Source organism: Salvelinus namaycush, chromosome 22 (genome assembly GCF_016432855.1).
Source record: "Salvelinus namaycush isolate Seneca chromosome 22, SaNama_1.0, whole genome shotgun sequence".
In the NCBI taxonomy this organism is placed as follows: domain Eukaryota; kingdom Metazoa; phylum Chordata; class Actinopteri; order Salmoniformes; family Salmonidae; genus Salvelinus; species Salvelinus namaycush.
The window spans coordinates 32,802,164-32,819,902 of NC_052328.1; the positions used below are offsets into that span (position 1 = coordinate 32,802,164).

A 17,739-nucleotide genomic window follows, 5' to 3' on the forward strand; every position below is an offset into this window, starting at 1 on the left:
TATGGGGCATAGATTACATAGAGATGGGGTATAAATTAGATATATGGGGTATAGATTACATAGAGATGAGGTATAGATTAGATAGAGATGGTGTATAGATTAGATAGACGGGATATAGATTAGAAAGAGATGGGTTATAGATTAGATAGATGGGTTATAGATTAGATGGAGATGGGATATAGATTAGATAGAGATGGTGTATAGATTAGATAGATGGGAAATATATTAGATACATGGGAGATAGATTAGATAGAGATGGGATATAGATTATATAGAGATGGGATATAGATTAGATAGATGGGATATAGATAATATAGATTGGGCATAGATTAAATAGATGGGTTATAGATTAGATATAATTGGGATATAGATAAGATAGATGGGGTATATATTAGACTGATGGGTTATAGATTAGATAGAGATGGTGTATAGATTAGATAGATGGGATATAGATTAGATAGAGATAGGATATTGATTAGATAGATGGGTTATAAATTAGATTGAGATAGGATATAGATTAGATAGAGATGGGATATTGATAAAATAGATGGGGTATATATTGCTGTTTTGGGTTTTAGGCAGGGTTTCTGTACAGCACTTTGAGATATCAGCTGATGTAAGAAGGGCTATATAAATACATTTGATTTGATTTGATATTAGATTGATGGGTTATAGATTAGATAGAGATGGGATAGAAATTAGATAGCAATGTTGTATAGATTAGATAGAGATAGAATATAGATTAGCTAGAGATGGATATAGATTAGATAGAGATGGGATATAGATTAGCTAGAAATGGGTATAGATTACATAGAGATGGGATATAGATTAGATAGATTTGGTATATATTATATAGATGGGTTATAGATTAGAATAATGGGCTATAGATTAGATAGAGATGGGATGTAGATTAGATTAGATAGAGATGGGTTGTAGATTAGATAGATGGGTTATAGATTAGATAGATGGGCTATAGATTAGATTGAGATGGGTTATAGATTAGATAAATGGGTTATAGATTAGATAAATGGGTTATAGATTAGATAGATGGGTTATAGATTAGATCGATGGGCTATGGATTAGATAGAGATGGGATGTAGATTAGATAGAGATGGGATATAGATTAGATAGATGGGTTATAGATTAGATCGATGGGTTATAGATTAGATCGATGGGCTATGGATTAGATAGAGATGGGATATAGATTGGATAGTGATGGGATATAGATTAGATAGAGATTGGGTTTAGATTAGGTAGATTAGATTAATGGGGATGGATGAAAGCATTTTGGCAGAAGTCCACTGAGCCCATGTCAGTGTACGATGTGCTTCCCTCGGTTACAGGACCTGGTATCCGTGGAGACCAGAGGAAGGGGAGGAGACCAGAATCCATGGAGACCAGAATGTCACCCGGGGAGAATTGGCTCGTGACATTGCTGTGTACTCGGACTGATTGGTACCCTGGTGTGTCTCCCCCTCTCTCTCTCAATTCAATTCCATTCAATTCAATTGACTTTATTGACATGGCAAGTTCATTATTACTTACATTGTCAAAGTATACATATCGAAAAATAAAATATATATGTATATATATATACAATATATATATATATTTATATATAAATAAATGGTGGGACCAACAGCAATAATAATAGTAGTAGTGGACATGGGATTACCATTAATAACAGCTACAACAACAATATTAATCAGAACAACAATACATTAAAGCAATGGTAGTAGACCAGTGTCAACATGACTGAGAAGACATATGACCTGGTATGAAAGACAAAACAAAACTAAGCTAAATGGGAAATATTATCAACATTACTTTGCATTTTTCACTGGCTGTCCCTCAGGTTGTGGCAGGAGGACACATATTTGGCTGATTGTGCATCCTGTTTCTCTCTCTCTCTCTCTCTCTCTCTCTCTCTCTCTCTCTCTCTCTCTCTCTCTCTCTCTCTCTCTCTCTCTCTCTCACACACACATTCCCACTCTCTCTCTCCTATTCTTCATTCAATCTCTTTTTCTCCTCTTTGTATAGTGCATTCGGAAAGTATTTAGACCCCTTGACTTTTCCACATTTTGTTACTTTATTCTAAAATTGATTAACTTCTTGAGCCTATGGGGGCGCCATTTCGACTTTGTAAAAATGAGTTCCCAAATTAAACTGCCTCGTACTCAATTCTTGCTCGTACAATATGCATATTATTATTACTATTGGATAGAAAACACTCTCTAGTTTCTAAAACCGTTTGAATTATTTCTCTGAGTGAAACAGAACTCATTCTGCAGCACATTTCCTGTCAGGGAGTGAGATTTCAGAAATCGAGGTCCCTGTTCTGAGGTCAGTTTATAAATCCCCATGTAAGCCATCGGGCTACATGCACTGCATACGTCTTCCTCTAGATGTCAGTAAGCGGGGAGAATTTGAATGGAGTGGATTGCGCAATCTGGGACCTTATATAAGACCGTGGAACGGAAGTACCGTCCTTTTCAACGGTGCGCCTGGCGCAAGAAGACATCACAATGGCGTCCTGCAAACGCTTTCGTTTTAGTAGTTCTATATCTCCGGTCATGTTTTTATTCGTTATAGGTGTTAAAGACATCATAAGGTAGTTAATTTAAACCGACTTATATCAGTTTATAGCAGTTTATTGCGATTTTCTGGGATTTCTTTGTCATGCGCTTTCACGAGGTGGACACCTCTCCAGTTGGTGGCTAACATTAGCGGCTATTTCGACCGGACAAGAGGACATCTTTCAACCCAAAGACGATTGTTCTGGAGAAAGGACACCTTGCCCAAGATTCTGATGGAAGCTCAGCTAATAGTAAGCAGTCTTTATGCTGTTAATTCGTACTTATGTTGACAAATGTTAAATAATAATTCCGCCATGAATTATGGGGCGGTCTCGCTTTAGCGCACGCTGTATTGCGCAGTAACGTTAATTTTAAAAATCTAACCCAGCGATTGCATTAAGAACTAATTTATCTTTCATTTGCTGTCCAACTTGTATTTTTTAGTCAAGTTTATGAATAGTTTTCGATTAGAATAGGTGCCTTTCCCAAGATTTCTCCTGACATTTTCTTTGCAGCTTGGCTACTTTTCTCATTGTATAACCACGATTTGTGCCGCTAAATATGCACATTTTCGAACAAACTCTATATGCATTGTGTAATATGATGTTATAGGACTGTCATCTGAAGAATTCTGAGAAGGTTAGTGAAAAAATTAATATCTTTTGGTGGTTTATACGTAATCACTATGTTTGGCTTGAATCAATGCTGTTGTGATGTTTGCTATTGTGGTATGCTAATATAACGCTATATTGTGTTTTCGCTGTAAAACACTTAGAAAATCTGAAATATTGGCTGGATTCACAAGATCTGTGTCTTTCAATTGCTGTACGCTGTGTATTTTTAAGAAATGTTTTATGATGAGTAATTAGGTAATACACGTTGCTCTCTGTAGTTATTCTAGTCGCTTTGGTGAGAGTTGTGATGGTGGCTGCAATGGTAAACTATGATTTATACCTGAAATATGCAAATTTTTCTAACAAAACATATGCTATACAATAAATATGTTATCAGACTGTCATCTGAAGAAGTTGTTTCTTGGTTAGTGGCTATTTATATCTTTATTTGGTCGAATTTGTGATAGCTACTGATAGAGTAAAAAACTGGTGGAGTAAAGAAAGTGGTGTCTTTTGCTAACGTGGTTAGCTAATAGATTTACATATTGTGTCTTCCCTGTAAAACATTTTAAAAATCAGAAATGATGGCTGGATTCACAAGATGTGTATCTTTCATCTGGTGTCTTGGACTTGTGATTTAATGATATTTAGATGCTAGTATTTACTTGTGACGCTATGCTAGGCTATGCTAGTAGCTTTTCTACTGATGGGGGTGCTCCCGGATCCGGGTTTGGGAGGTGTTAGAGGTTAAACAAAATGTTTTCCTCATCAATCTACACACAATACCCCATAATGACAAAGCAAAAACAGTTTTTTTGAATTTTTTGCAAATGTTATAAAACTAAAATCAAAAATACCTTATTTACATAAGTATTCAGTTCCTTTGCTATGAGACTGGAAATTGAGCTCAGGTGCATCCTGTTTCCATTGATCATCCTTGAGATGTCTCTACAACTTGATTGTAGTCCACCTGTGGTAAATCCAATTGACTGGACATGATTCGGAAAGGCACCCACTTGTCTGTATAAGGTCCCACAGTTGACAGTGCATGTCAGAGCGAGAACCAAGCCATGAGGTCGAAGGAATTGTCCTCAGAGCGCCGTGACAGGATTGTGGTGACCCAGAGACCCCTTCCGAGGGAAACTGGCGACCCAGGGATTTGTTTTTTCCCACGTCTTGTCTTATCATCAGGTGAATGATAATAGAGGACAAGTAATCAACATTTAAAATGAATACATTTGGTAGATCGTTTTCAATTATTTTGACCTCCCAACATTATATTTGGAAGAGGAAGTGTAAACTCTAACAAAGCCTATTACAGTTGAAGTCGGAAGTTTACATGCACTTAGGTTGGAGTCATTAAAACTAGTTTTTCAACCACTCCACAAATTTCTTGTTAACAAACTATAGTTTTGGCAAGTCGGTTAGGACATCTAATTTGTGCATGACACAAGTCCTTTTTCCCAACAATTGTTTACAGACAGATTATTTCACTTATAATTCACTGTATCACAATTCCAGGGGGTCAGAAGTTTACATACACGAGATGACTGTGCCTTTAAACAGATTGGAAAATTCCAGAAGATTATGTCATGACTTTAGAAGATTCTGATAGGCTAATTTACATAATTTGAGTCAATTGGAGGTGTACCTAAGGATGTATTTCAAGGCCTACCTCCAAACTCAGCGCCTCTTTGCTTGTCATCATGGGAAAATCAAAATAAATCAGCCAAGACCTCCGAAAACATATTGTAGACCTCCACAAGTCTGGTTCATCCTTGGGAGCAATTTCCAAACGCCTGAAGGTACCACGTTCATCTGTACAAACAATAGTACGAAAGTATAAACATCATGGGACCACGCAGCCGTCATACCGCTCAGGAAGAAGACGCGTTCTGTCTCCTAGAGATGAACGCAATTTGGTGCGAAAAGTGCAAATCAATCGCAGAACAACAGCAAAGGACCTTGTGAAGATGCTGGAGGAAACAGGCACAAAATAATCTATATCCACAGTAAAACGAGTCCTATATCGACATAACCTGAAAGGCCGCTCAGCAAGGAAGAAGCCACTGCTCCAAAACTGCCATAAAAAAGCCAGACTACATTTTGCAACAAATATGTCCTCTAGTCTGATGAAACAAAAATAAAACTTTTGGCCATAATGACCATTGTTATGTTTGGAGGAAAAAGGGGGTGGCTTGCAAGCTGAAGAACCCCATCCCAACCGTGAAGCAAGGGGGTGGCAGCATCATGTTGTGGGGTGCTTTGCTGCAGGAGGGACTGTTGTACTTCACAAATAGATGGCATCATGAGGCAGGAAAATTATGTGGACATATTGAAGCAACATCTCAAGACATCAGTCAGGAAGTTAAAGCTTGGTCGCAAATGGGTCTTCCAAATGGACAATGACCCCAAGGATACTTACAAAGTTGTGGAAAAATGGCTTAAGGACAACAAAGTCAATGTATTGGAGTGGCCATCACAAAGTCCTGACCTCAATCCTATAGACATTTTGTGGGAAGAACTGAAAAAGCGTGTGCGATCAAGGAGGCCTACAAACCTGACTCAGTTACACCAGCTCTGTCAGGATGAATGGGCCAAAATTCCCCCAACGTATTGTGGAAAGCTTGTGGAAGGCTACCCGAAACATTTGACCCAAGTTAAACAATTTAAAGGCAATGCTGCAAAATACTAATTGAGTATATGTAAACTTCTGACCCACTGGGAATGTGATGAAAGAAATAAAAGCTGAAATAAATCATTCTCGCGACTATTTTTCTGACAATTCACATTCTTAAATAAAGTGGTGATCCTAACTGACCTTAGACAGGGAATTTTTATTAGGATTAAATGTCCGGAATTGTGAAAAACTGAGTTTAAATGTATTTGGCTGAGGTGTATGTAAACTTCCAACTTCAACTGTAGCTAGAACGGTAACTCCAAAATAAATGTCCAAGTCAAGAAAGCTTACCAGCACCCAGCGGGACTTTTCAAAGCCTTTATCAGATACTCCAGTGAGTGTAATTGGCTCTAGTAAGTGTAATTTGCTATTAGGAGTTGGGAAATAAAGTTGACATCATTAGAAAGAAGATATTCTCCTATTTTATTTTGTACTCAAAGTATGTAATTTTAAATCTAAATAAAATAAAAAATATATTTTCACTTTTTGCGGAACCTCTCCTGTTCCTCCCCCGGTTGAATACTCCTGCCCTAGATGCATTTTTAACAATCCACTCCTTGTCACTCCTTTTGCCAAAGAGACTGGCCTTTCGGCAATCTCAACGCTCAATATGCAGCGGAGTTAGTTGTTGGAAATAATATTAATGTTTTCCATGACAACATGTGGAGCCTCGAAATTAGAATTTTAACAAACATTTAGCTTCTGACAGGCAATATGCATTACTTCCTCTCCTCTATGACATCACTGCAGCCCTGTCAGTCAGTGAGCCTCTATGACATCACTGCAGCCCTGTCAGTCAGTGAGCCTCTATGATATTAATGCAGCCCTGTCAGTCAGTGAGCCTCTATGACATCACTGCAGCCCTGTCAGTCAGTGAACCTCTATGATATTAATGCAGCCCTGTCAGTCAGTGAGCCTCTATGATATTAATGCAGCCCTGTCAGTCAGTGAGCCTCTATGATATTAATGCAGCCCTGTCAGTCAGTGAGCCTCTATGATATTAATGCAGCCCTGTCAGTCAGTGAGCCTCTATGATATTAATGCAGCCCTGTCAGTCAGTGAGCCTCTATGACATCAGTGCAGCCCTGTCAGTCAGTGAGCCTCTATGATATTAATGCAGCCCTGTCAGTCAGTGAGCCTCTATGACATCAGTGCAGCCCTGTCAGTCAGTGAGCCTCTATGATATTAATGCAGCCCTGTCAGTCAGTGAGCCTCTATGATATTAATGCAGCCCTGTCAGTCAGTGAGCCTCTATGATATTAATGCAGCCCTGTCAGTGGGTGAGCCTCTATGATATTAATGCAGCCCTGTCAGTCAGTGAGCCTCTATGATATTAATGCAGCCCTGTCAGTCAGTGAGCCTCTATGATATTAATGCAGCCCTGTCAGTCAGTGAGCCTCTATGATATTAATGCAGCCCTGTCAGTCAGTGAGCCTCTATGATATTAATGCAGCCCTGTCAGTCAGTGAGCCTCTATTTTATTTTGTTTAACCTTTATTTTATCAGGGAGTCATACTGAGACCAAGGTCTCATTTAATAGATGAACCCTAAATTACAGAAATTACACACACAAAATATAAATGGAAAATGCAAGCAGAAAGAAAAACACATTCTTTAGTAATAAGGTCCTCAATCAGCTTTCTGAATTAGAGGCACCAAACATAAAGTTTAAGAACATTTTGAAGATTGTTCCACAAATAAGGTGCAAGAAAGGTAGATCAGCTTTCAGTTAACTCAGTAAAGAGCGGCAGGTAGCCTAGTGATGAGAGCGTTGGACTAGTAACCGAAAGGTTGCAAGATCAAATCCCCGAGCTGGCAAGGTAAAAATCTGTCGTTCTGCTCCTAAACAAGGCATTTAACCCACTGTTCCTAGGCTGTCATTGAAAATAAGAACTTGTTCTTAACTGACTTGCCTAGTTAAATAAAGGTCAAATTAAAGAGACAAAAGGAATTTCCAGTGACCGGGTGTGCTAACTTGTATGTCTAAAGTTTAGTATTAATGTAAGGTACAGTGGGACCTTTTTTAAAAGGGTTTTATAATTGAAACATAGCAATGTATCAATCTACGTGACATGAAAGAGGGCCAACAAACTTTCTGATCGAGAATGCAGTAGTAAAATTGTCATCCGTAATAAAGTGCACTGTGCTATGATAAACTGCATCTAACGGCTTTAATGAAGTGGCAGTTGTGTTCATATAGATGATGTCACCATAGTCTAGGACCGATAGGAACGTTGACTGAATAATCTGCTTTCTACTATTTAGCGAGAGGCAGGACCTATTTCTATAGAAGAAGCCCATTTTTATGCTGTGCGTCTTAATTAACTCATCAATATGCTATTTAAAACACAAAGTACATATGCTGAAATCATCAGAGTTATTTTTATGTGCTCTAGAGAACCTTATATACTTAGTTTTACCTGCATTCACCACCAATTTCCGGTCAATAAAGTGTTTCTGTATTACAACCAGATAGAGCCTGGTCAACCGAAAGGGGAAATAGCACACACAAATGTATCATTGGCATACAAGTGCAGGTAAAAATGTTTTTACAGACAAGTCAATATTGTTAAAACCTCTTTTTTTTCAATTTTCGCCTGAAATGACTTACCCAAACCTAACTGCCTGTAGCTCAGGCCCTGAAGCAAGGATATGCATATTCTTGGTACCATTTGAAAGGAAACACTTTGAAGTTTGTGGAAATGTGAAAGGAATGTAGAAGAATATAACACATTAGATCTGGTAAAAGATAATACAAAGAAAAAAACAACCGTTTTTTTTTGTACCATCATCTTTGAAATGCAAGAGAAAGGCCATTATGTACAGTATTATTCCAGCCCAGGTGCAATTTAGATATTGGCCACTAGATTGCAGCAGTGCATGTGCAAAGGTTTAGACTGATCCAATGAACCATTGTATTTCTGTTAAAAATGTTTTATCAAGACTGCCCAAACGTGCCTAATTTGTTTATTAATAACTTTTCAAGTTCATAACTGTGCACTCTCCTCAAACAATAGCATGGTATTATTTCACATAATAGCTACTGTAATTTGGACAGTGCAGTTAGATTAAAAATTATTTAAGCTTTCTGCCAATATCAGATATGTCTATGTCCTGGGAAATGTTCTTGTTACTTACAACCTCATGCTAATTGCATTAGCCTATGTTAGCTCAACCGTCCCGTGGATGGGACACCGGTCCTGTAAACAGTAAAAAGTACAGAACCAAGAATCGACACCTTTCGTAATGTACAGGAAAGCTGATTTAACATCATCAGTAGATACATATTGAGTTCTATCTGTCAAGTAATTTTAAAAATCATTTACATGCAGCCTGGTCCAGGTCAATTGAGGAAAGCCTCTGAATTAGCAGTGAGTGATCAACAGTATGGAAGCCTTTGACAGGGCAATGAAGAGGGCAGCACAATGTGGCCTTTTATCCATACAGTTAACCATATAATTTATAGCTAGGGATGCAGCAGAGTACATTTTAAAGATAAGAAAGATCTTAGCTGAGAATTTATCAAGCATTCTAATATTTTAGCGAGGCAATTATTGAAATTATTTATTAATTATTCTATTATCTATGAGACGTTCCTGACAGTCAGTCATATTCAGACTCTTTGCTCTGCTATCAGAGTTTATTCAATTTAAGGAGCCGGGATGCTTCACAAACACAGACACACACACACGCTCCTTTCGGAGGGCAGAGAGCCTCTGAAAGTCATTATTAAAGAAGCTTCTCCTCAGACTCCTCTCTGATCCTAATCTGTCTCTGCTGACAGGCGTTCCACTGGGCAGCTAAGCAGACGCATTAAGCCCCCTCCCTGTTCCACTCCACAGAGCCCATTAGACATAGGCAGGATTACACACACACACACACACGCACACGCACACTGGCACACACACACACACACACACACACACACACACACACACACACACACACACACACACACACACACACACACACACACACACACACACACACACACACACACACACACACACACACACACACATCAAGGACATTGCTGACATAGATAACCCCTAGCCTCTCCCCAATAAACACCCAAATATCCCCAGATTTTACCCCTAGACTAGTACACTATTCTAACGTAGTGCATTGAGATGGTTTGGCCTCTGCAGTGTATGTTTTATAGAAATAAAATGAATAGAATATGCGTCCCCATTCAAGTAAATTATAGCATAATGATTGGATTGGGTGCCATTGCAAGTACTTATAGGAGCAAAGCAAGAAGCAAAAGCAGGAAGTGTACACATCGATATGTGCTGTGATTTGTTGATTTAACTCAACTGACATTACAACAAATTCATTCCATTGCATGAGCCACATCATTTAGCTTTCCAATACATTTGTAAATAATATCGATTTACTTGAATCCAATCCCGGTGAAGCCCATTTTCTGTTCGCCGCTCGCTACCTCTTCGGGCTGTTGTTGTTTTTTTTTTCAAAGTTTGCCACACACTTAGAGGAAACTAATGTCAGCAAACATTTGCGAACTATTCCCCTTGTTGAACGCACCTCAGTTAACATCATAAAATGAACATTCTACATTACCATGGAAATTACTACATCACAATACCAGGCATGAGTGTACCCATGAGTTTGCCAGCCAAATATGCCCGGGTTATAAATTCTAAACCCATTTTATTCATTCTATTTCTATGGTATGTCCACATCCTCAGAGAATGTATTTTATGTCACCTCCCTTATATTGTGTTCACAGCCTATTAATATAGCCCCAAAACTGTGTTATTTTTCAGCACACTGCGTCAGTCCAGAGCCAGAGGAGTTTCTCTCTGAGCCTGAGCTTATCTGCGCCTCATGGGGCCTAGCATCTAACCCTTTTGGCCAAAAAAAACCTAAAATGAAATGTTATTGCCATAAAGCTGCCATAAGCAGACTCCCCTTCTCCCATAAACAGCTTATCTTCCCAAAATGCTCTTTGCTCTTCGTACATCATATGGCTCCCTCACCTAAACACAGGCTTAAAGACCTGTTGTATATACAGTTGAAGTCGGAAGTTTACATACACCTGAGCCGAATACATTTCAACTCAGTTTTTCACAATTCCGGAAGTTTAATCCTAGGAGAAATTCCCTGTCTTAGGTCAGTTAGGATCACCACTTTATTTTCATAATGTGAAATTTTTGAATAATAGTAGAGAGAATTATTTATTTCAGCATTTCTTTCTTTCATCACATTTCCAGTGGGTCAGAAGTTTACATACACTCAATTAGTATTTGGTAGCATTGCCTTTACATTGCTTAACTTGGGTCAAATCTTTTGGATAGCCTTCCACAAGCTTCCCACAATAAGTTGGGTGAATTTTGGCCCATTCATCCTGACAGAGCTGGTGTAGCTGAGTCAGGTTTGTAGGCCTCCTTGCTCGCACATGCTTTTTCAGTTCTGCCCACAGATTTTCTATAGGATTGAGGTCAGGGCTTTGTGATGGCCACTCCAATAACTTTACTTTGTTGTCCTTAAGCCATTTTGCCACAAATTTGGAAGTTTGCTTGGGGTCATTGTCCATTTGGAAGACCCATTTGCGACCAAGCTTTAACTTCCTGACTGATGTCTTGAGATGTTGCTTCAATATATCCAAATAATTTTCCTGCTTCATGATGCCATCTATTTTGTGAAGGGCACCAGTCCCTCCTGCAGCAAAGCACCCCCACAACATGATGCTGCCACCCCTGTGCTTCACGGTTGGGATGGTGTTCTTCGGCTTGCAAGCCTCCCCCTTTTTCCTCAAAACATAACGATGATCATTATGGCCAAACAGTTCTATTTTTGTTTCATCAGACCAGAGGACATTTCTAAAAAAAAGTATGAGCTTTGTCCCCATGTGCAGTTGCAAACCGTAGTCTTGCTTTTTTTGGCAGTTTTGGAGCAGTGGCTTCTTCCTTGCTGAGCGGCCTTTCAGGTTATGTCGATATAGGACTCGTTTTACTGTGGATATAGATACATTTGTACCTGTTTCCTCCAGCATCTTCACAAGGTTCTTTGCTGTTGTTCTGGGATTGATTTGCACTTTTCACACCAAAGTACGTTCATCTCTAGGAGACAGAACGCGTCTCCTTCCTGAGCGGTATGACGGCTGTGTGGTCGCCTGGTGTTTATACTTGCGTACTATTGTTTGTACAGATGAACGTGGTACCTTCAGGCGTTTCTTTTGATTTTCCCATGATGTCAAGCAAAGAGGCACTGAGTTGGAAGGTAGGCCTTGAAATACATCCACAGGTACACAATTGACACAGAAGCTTTTAAAGCCATGACATAATTTTCTGGAATTTTCCAACCTGTTTAAAGGCACATTTACCTTAATGAATGTAAACTTCTGAAACACTGGAATTGTGATACAGTGAATTATAAGTGAAATATTCAGTCTGTAAGCAATTGTTGGAAAAATTACTTGTGTCATGCACAAAGTAGATTTCCTAACCGACTTGCCAAAAGTATAGTTTGTTAACAAGAAATTAGTGGAGTGGTTGAAAAACGGGTTTTAATGACTCAAATCTAAGTGTATGTAAACTTCCGACTTCAAGTGTATTTATCTCACCAGAGACAGACAAGGAGGGATGAGGAGGGAGGGATTATGGATATGCTTGGGGTGTTCTGTTGACTTTTTATGGTGACACACACACACACACACACACACACACACACACACACACACACACACACACACACACACACACACACATATATATATATATATATATATATACCTCTGTCTGGTCTGGAAGGCAGCTGTTTCCTGTCCATGGTTCAATACAGGGGTAACAGGTCTGTAGAGAGTATCTCAGGAGAATGTTTATAGAGGGCTTCTGTTAGTGATCAGACACAATTCAATTCTGACTAGAATAGATGAGGAATATCAGGATGGGAAGATACACGAACACACACTGATCACACATCATACACACCTGATCCTAACCGTTATTAACCGTTGAGTCAGCACATCACAGTTGAAATTGAAGCTACTGTAGGAGAGAGTTCTCCTTTACGGCAGTAGACCACTGCTGTGCACTGTGTAGAACCTACAGACATCACGAGTAGAACCATACACTTTAGTTTAGTTTAAAGTGTGAACAAATAGACTTCAGTCTGATTTCTCAATTCTTGCCTTAATTTAGATACCTATAATTCTTGATGGATGTTATTCTGTGTGGGTGTTACATCCTACAAATGTAAACTTGGAGGGAAATTGACTGAGGCGAAGCAAAACAAAAACAACAGCCTCTCAGCCTCAGTCCCAGCTGTGGCAGGAGGAGGGCTGTATATCTATGTTGGTCCCATAATGATAGGGCAGCAGGCAGGCAGCTATATATCTATGTATAGCCCAGCTCCATCCTGTAGTTACAGAGAGAGAAGGAGGAGGAGGTGAAGAAAATGGGGTGTTAAATACTTAGAGATGTTCCGGTACTTATGTATACTTTTCAGCCAGTAGTTCTGAAAGTAGTGCTCTTAACCCAAAAGTGGTCGCTGAAAATTGCGTACTACGTCACATTTGTGCACCACCTCATTTCTCTCTCTGTGCCGTGTCCACTGAGCCGTTGGGCCCGCCCTGCAACCTCATTGGATAACGCTGGGCAGTCCTCTTGCTAGTCACTCAAATGTGAAGGGCTGAAGCTCATTGCTAGGGGGCACACCATACACTGAGCAGACCGAGAGAAGAGGACAGAGTGTATCCAGCTAGGTGGTTGGTTATTGTTAGTGTTGTAGCCTCTGCATAGTTAATATGGCTGATCTGTATAACCCTTTCCCACCATGGTGCACTAACAATATGGAGTGGTTTCAATATGTGATGTGATGGTCTCACAGTATCTCATGATTCCTGATTTTGGAACACATTTTTAGAGCATTTAGCTTCTCTCTTCCACCTCTCCGCTCTCCTTCTCCACCTCTCCTTCTCCACCTCTCCGCTCTCCTTCTCCACATCTCCGCTCTCCTTCTCCTTCTCTCTCCTCTCCTTCTCCACCTCTCCGCTCTCCTTCTCCACCTCTCCTTCTCTACCTCTCTCCTTTCCTTCTCCACCCCTCCCCTCCTTCTCCACCTCTTCTTCTCCCTCTCCCTCTCCTTCTCCACCTCTCCCTTCTCCACCTCACCCCTCTCCTCCACCTCTCCCTTTTCCACCTCTCCTCTCCCGTCTCCTTCTCCACCTCTCCCTTCACCTCTCCCCTATTCTTCTCCACCTCTCCCCTCTCCTTCTCCACCTCTCCCTTCTCCACCTCTCCCCTTCCTTCTCCACCTCTCCCCTCTCCTTATCCACCTCTCCCCTTCCTTCTCCACCTCACTCTCTCCTTCTCCACCTCTCCCCTCTCCTTCTCCACATCGCCCCTCTCCTTCTCCACCGCTCCCCTCTCCACCTCTCCCCTCTCCTTCATCACCTCTCCCTTTCCACCTCTCCTCTCCCCTCTCCTTCACCAGCTCTCCCCTCTCCTTCTCCACCTCTCCCTTTTCCACCTCTCCCCTCTCTTTCATCATCTCTCCCTTTCCACCTCTCCTCTCCCCTCTCCTTCATCACCTCTCCCCTCTCCTTCTCCACCGCTCCCCTATCTACCTCTCACCTCTCACCTCTCCTTCTCCACCTCTCCCTTTTCCACCTCTCCCCTCTCCTTCTCCACCTCTCCCCTCTCCTTCTCCTCTCCCCTCTCCTTCAACTCTCCCCTCTCCTTCTCCACCTCTCCCTTCTCCACCTCTCCCCTCTCCTTCTCCACATCTCCCCTCTCCTTCTCCACCGCTCCGCTCTCCACCTCTCCCCTCTCCTTCTACACCTCTCCCTTCTCCACCTCTCCCCTCTCCCTTCTCCACCTCTCCCCTCTCCTTCTTCACCTCTCCCTTCTCCACCTCTCCCTTCTCCACCTCTCCCTTCTCCACCTCTCCCCTCTCCTTCTCCATCTCTTCCCTCTCCCCTACTAGGTGGATTGCATCCTGAAAGCGGTGCTCCGTGATGAGATCACCACGTGGCACAAGAAGATCCAGGTAGGACACGTCCATAACCCTGTCCCCGGCGGTCCAGCCTGAGAACAAAGACTCCCAGTAGCTGGTGTCCCTGGTGCAGAAGGCTGTGATGGCCAGCATGACCAGGCTCCACAATCTGGCCCAGTTCGTGGAAGGGGAGTCAAAGGTTAACACTCTGTTGGCTGCAGCCAACAGCCTGAACTACCTCTGTCGCATGGACCCTGTAGCATGGACTCCCTGGCAGGCCTGGTTGCGAGGGGAGAGGAGACTGCCTGGTTGTGAAGGGAGAGGAGACTGCCTGGCAAGCCTGGTTGTGACAGGAGAGTAGACTTCCTGGCAGGTCTGGTTGTGAGAGGAGAGTAGACTGCCTGGCAGGTCTGGTTGTGAGAGGAGAGTAGACTGCCTGGCAGGCCTGGTTGTGAGGGGAGAGTAGACTGCCTGGCAGGCCTGGTTGTGAGAGGAGAGTAGACTGCCTGGCAGGCCTGGTTGTGACAGGAGAGTAGACTGCCTGGCAGGCCTGGTTGTGAGAGGAGAGTAGACTGCCTGGCAGGCCTGGTTGTGAGAGGAGAGTAGACTGCCTGGCAGGTCTGGTTGTGAGAGGAGAGTAGACTGCCTGGCAGGCCTGGTTGTGACAGGAGAGTAGACTGCCTGGCAGGTCTGGTTGTGAGAGGAGAGTAGACTGCCTGGCAGGTCTGGTTGTGAGAGGAGAGGAGACTGCCTGGCAGGCCTGGTTGTGAGAGGAGAGTAGACTGCCTGGCAGGTCTGGTTGTGACAGGAGAGTAGACTTCCTGGCAGGTCTGGTTGTGACAGGAGAGTAGACTGCCTGGCAGGCCTGGTTGTGAGAGGAGAGTAGACTGCCTGGCTGGCCTGGTTGTGAGAGGAGAGTAGACTGCCTGGCAGGCCTGGTTGTGAGAGGAGAGTAGACTGCCTGGCAGGCCTGGTTGTGAGAGGAGAGTAGACTGCCTGGCAGGTCTGGTTGTGACAGGAGAGTAGACTTCCTGGCAGGCCTGGTTGTGACAGGAGAGTAGACTTCCTGGCAGGTCTGGTTGTGACAGGAGAGTAGACTTCCTGGCAGGCCTGGTTGTGACAGGAGAGTAGACTTCCTGGCAGGCCTGGTTGTGAGAGGAGAGTAGACTGCCTGGCAGGTCTGGTTGTGACAGGAGAGTAGACTTCCTGGCAGGCCTGGTTGTGACAGGAGAGTAGACTTCCTGGCAAGTCTGGTTGTGACAGGAGAGTAGACTTCCTGGCAGGCCTGGTTGTGACAGGAGAGTAGACTTCCTGGCAGGCCTGGTTGTGAGAGGAGAGTAGACTGCCTGGCAGGTCTGGTTGTGAGGGGGTGAGGAGAGTGCCTGGTATCCTGGCACTTGGGTAGAGAGGAGAATGAAGTGGACATTGAGAGGGGGATATGAAGGGGAAATATAAAGAAGATGACATGATAAAACGTATGAAAATAGTTTTTCTTGGACACAAGGGTGTTGTAATGCACATTGGTCTGCAGGCACAACCATTAGATGTCATCATTGTTGGCCGCTGAAGAGTGTGTCAGTCCACATTACTTTGAGCCACATAAAATAGGAAATCATACAATGTAAACTGGAACTGAAGAAAATGCTTTTGTCACGTAAACATGCTGTGCTCTGTCAGGTATTGTTTTTGAAGAGAGCTTCCTGGTCTCAAGTTGAAAGGACGCAGTGATATTCTTTAGCAAACAAACAAAGCAAGGGAACAATGTAGCATTGTTGAGTTCTGTAGAACCAGTCAGGTATCAAGAAATAGCCTGCTCAAACTAGGGCTGGCACAATTTCTGTATAATCGTTTAACTGACAATTATGGTTGAAGACCGTCATGAAAATATAATAACCATAAAAATAAATGTGTGGAATGAACAGCTGACTGAAGACCGGACAATCAAGTCTGTTTCCATGGTAACATGGACTCTTCAATGTAATGACATGTTTCTCCTTGCTGAAACAAGCAAGGTGTTGTAGCAAATGATTTTTTGGTTGCCTAGGCAAATCTGCCTGCAGCAGCACGTGCAGAGGAGAAAATGTGCATATTTTTTCTTTCTTTCTATTCAAACGATTATAACCTGACCGCGGTCACTTGGCCGACCAATAATCGTCAACCAAATTTCCATGCCCTGACCGTCAAAGACCTAGGTTAAACCAGTTTGAATGCAGCATTCAGTCTTTAACCAGGCTAATCAGGAAACTCATTATGATGGAGAAACTAATTAAGGCACTCGAACCAAGCACAGTCTGACATGTTGATTCTGCAACGCTCCTCACTGTACTTGACTTACTGTCTGTTGTGTAAATCCTCCCTCCATGAAAATAGAACAGTCCAGGGACTATTGGAGAAAGTACTGTACTGTGTTTTATAATGCTCATTTTGTGTAGAGGTCATGTGATTTTCTCCTGCTTGACTTGGTAATACTGAGTTTCTAAGAGTCTATTCTAGAAGTTGACAAGTTGACTTGGTAATACTGAGTTTCTAAGAGTCTATTGTAGAAGTTGACAAGTTGACTTGACTTGGTAACACAGAGGTCTAAGAGTCTATTCTAGAAGTTGACAAGTTGACTTGGTAACACAGAGGTCTAAGAGTCTATTCTAGAAGTTGACAAGTTGACTTGACTTGGTAACACAGAGGTCTAAGAGTCTTTTCTAGAAGTTGACAAGTTGACTTGACTTGGTAACACAGAGGTCTAAGAGTCTATTCTAGAAGTTGACAAGGTAACACAGAGGTCTAAGAGTCTATTCTAGAAGTTGACAAGTTGACTTGGTAACACAGAGGTCTAAGAGTCTATTCTAGAAGTTGACAAGTTGACTTGGTAACACAGAGGTCTAAGAGTCTATTCTAGAAGTTGACAAGTTGACTT

General features: G+C 42.0%; 1 pseudogene; it reads left to right on the forward strand.

Annotated features, from left to right (window-relative positions):
• The window catches only part of LOC120017849, a 46,272-nt pseudogene extending 36,951 nt beyond the window's left edge, over positions 1-9,321 (forward strand).
• Positions 9,322-17,739: the final 8,418 nt, after the last annotated feature.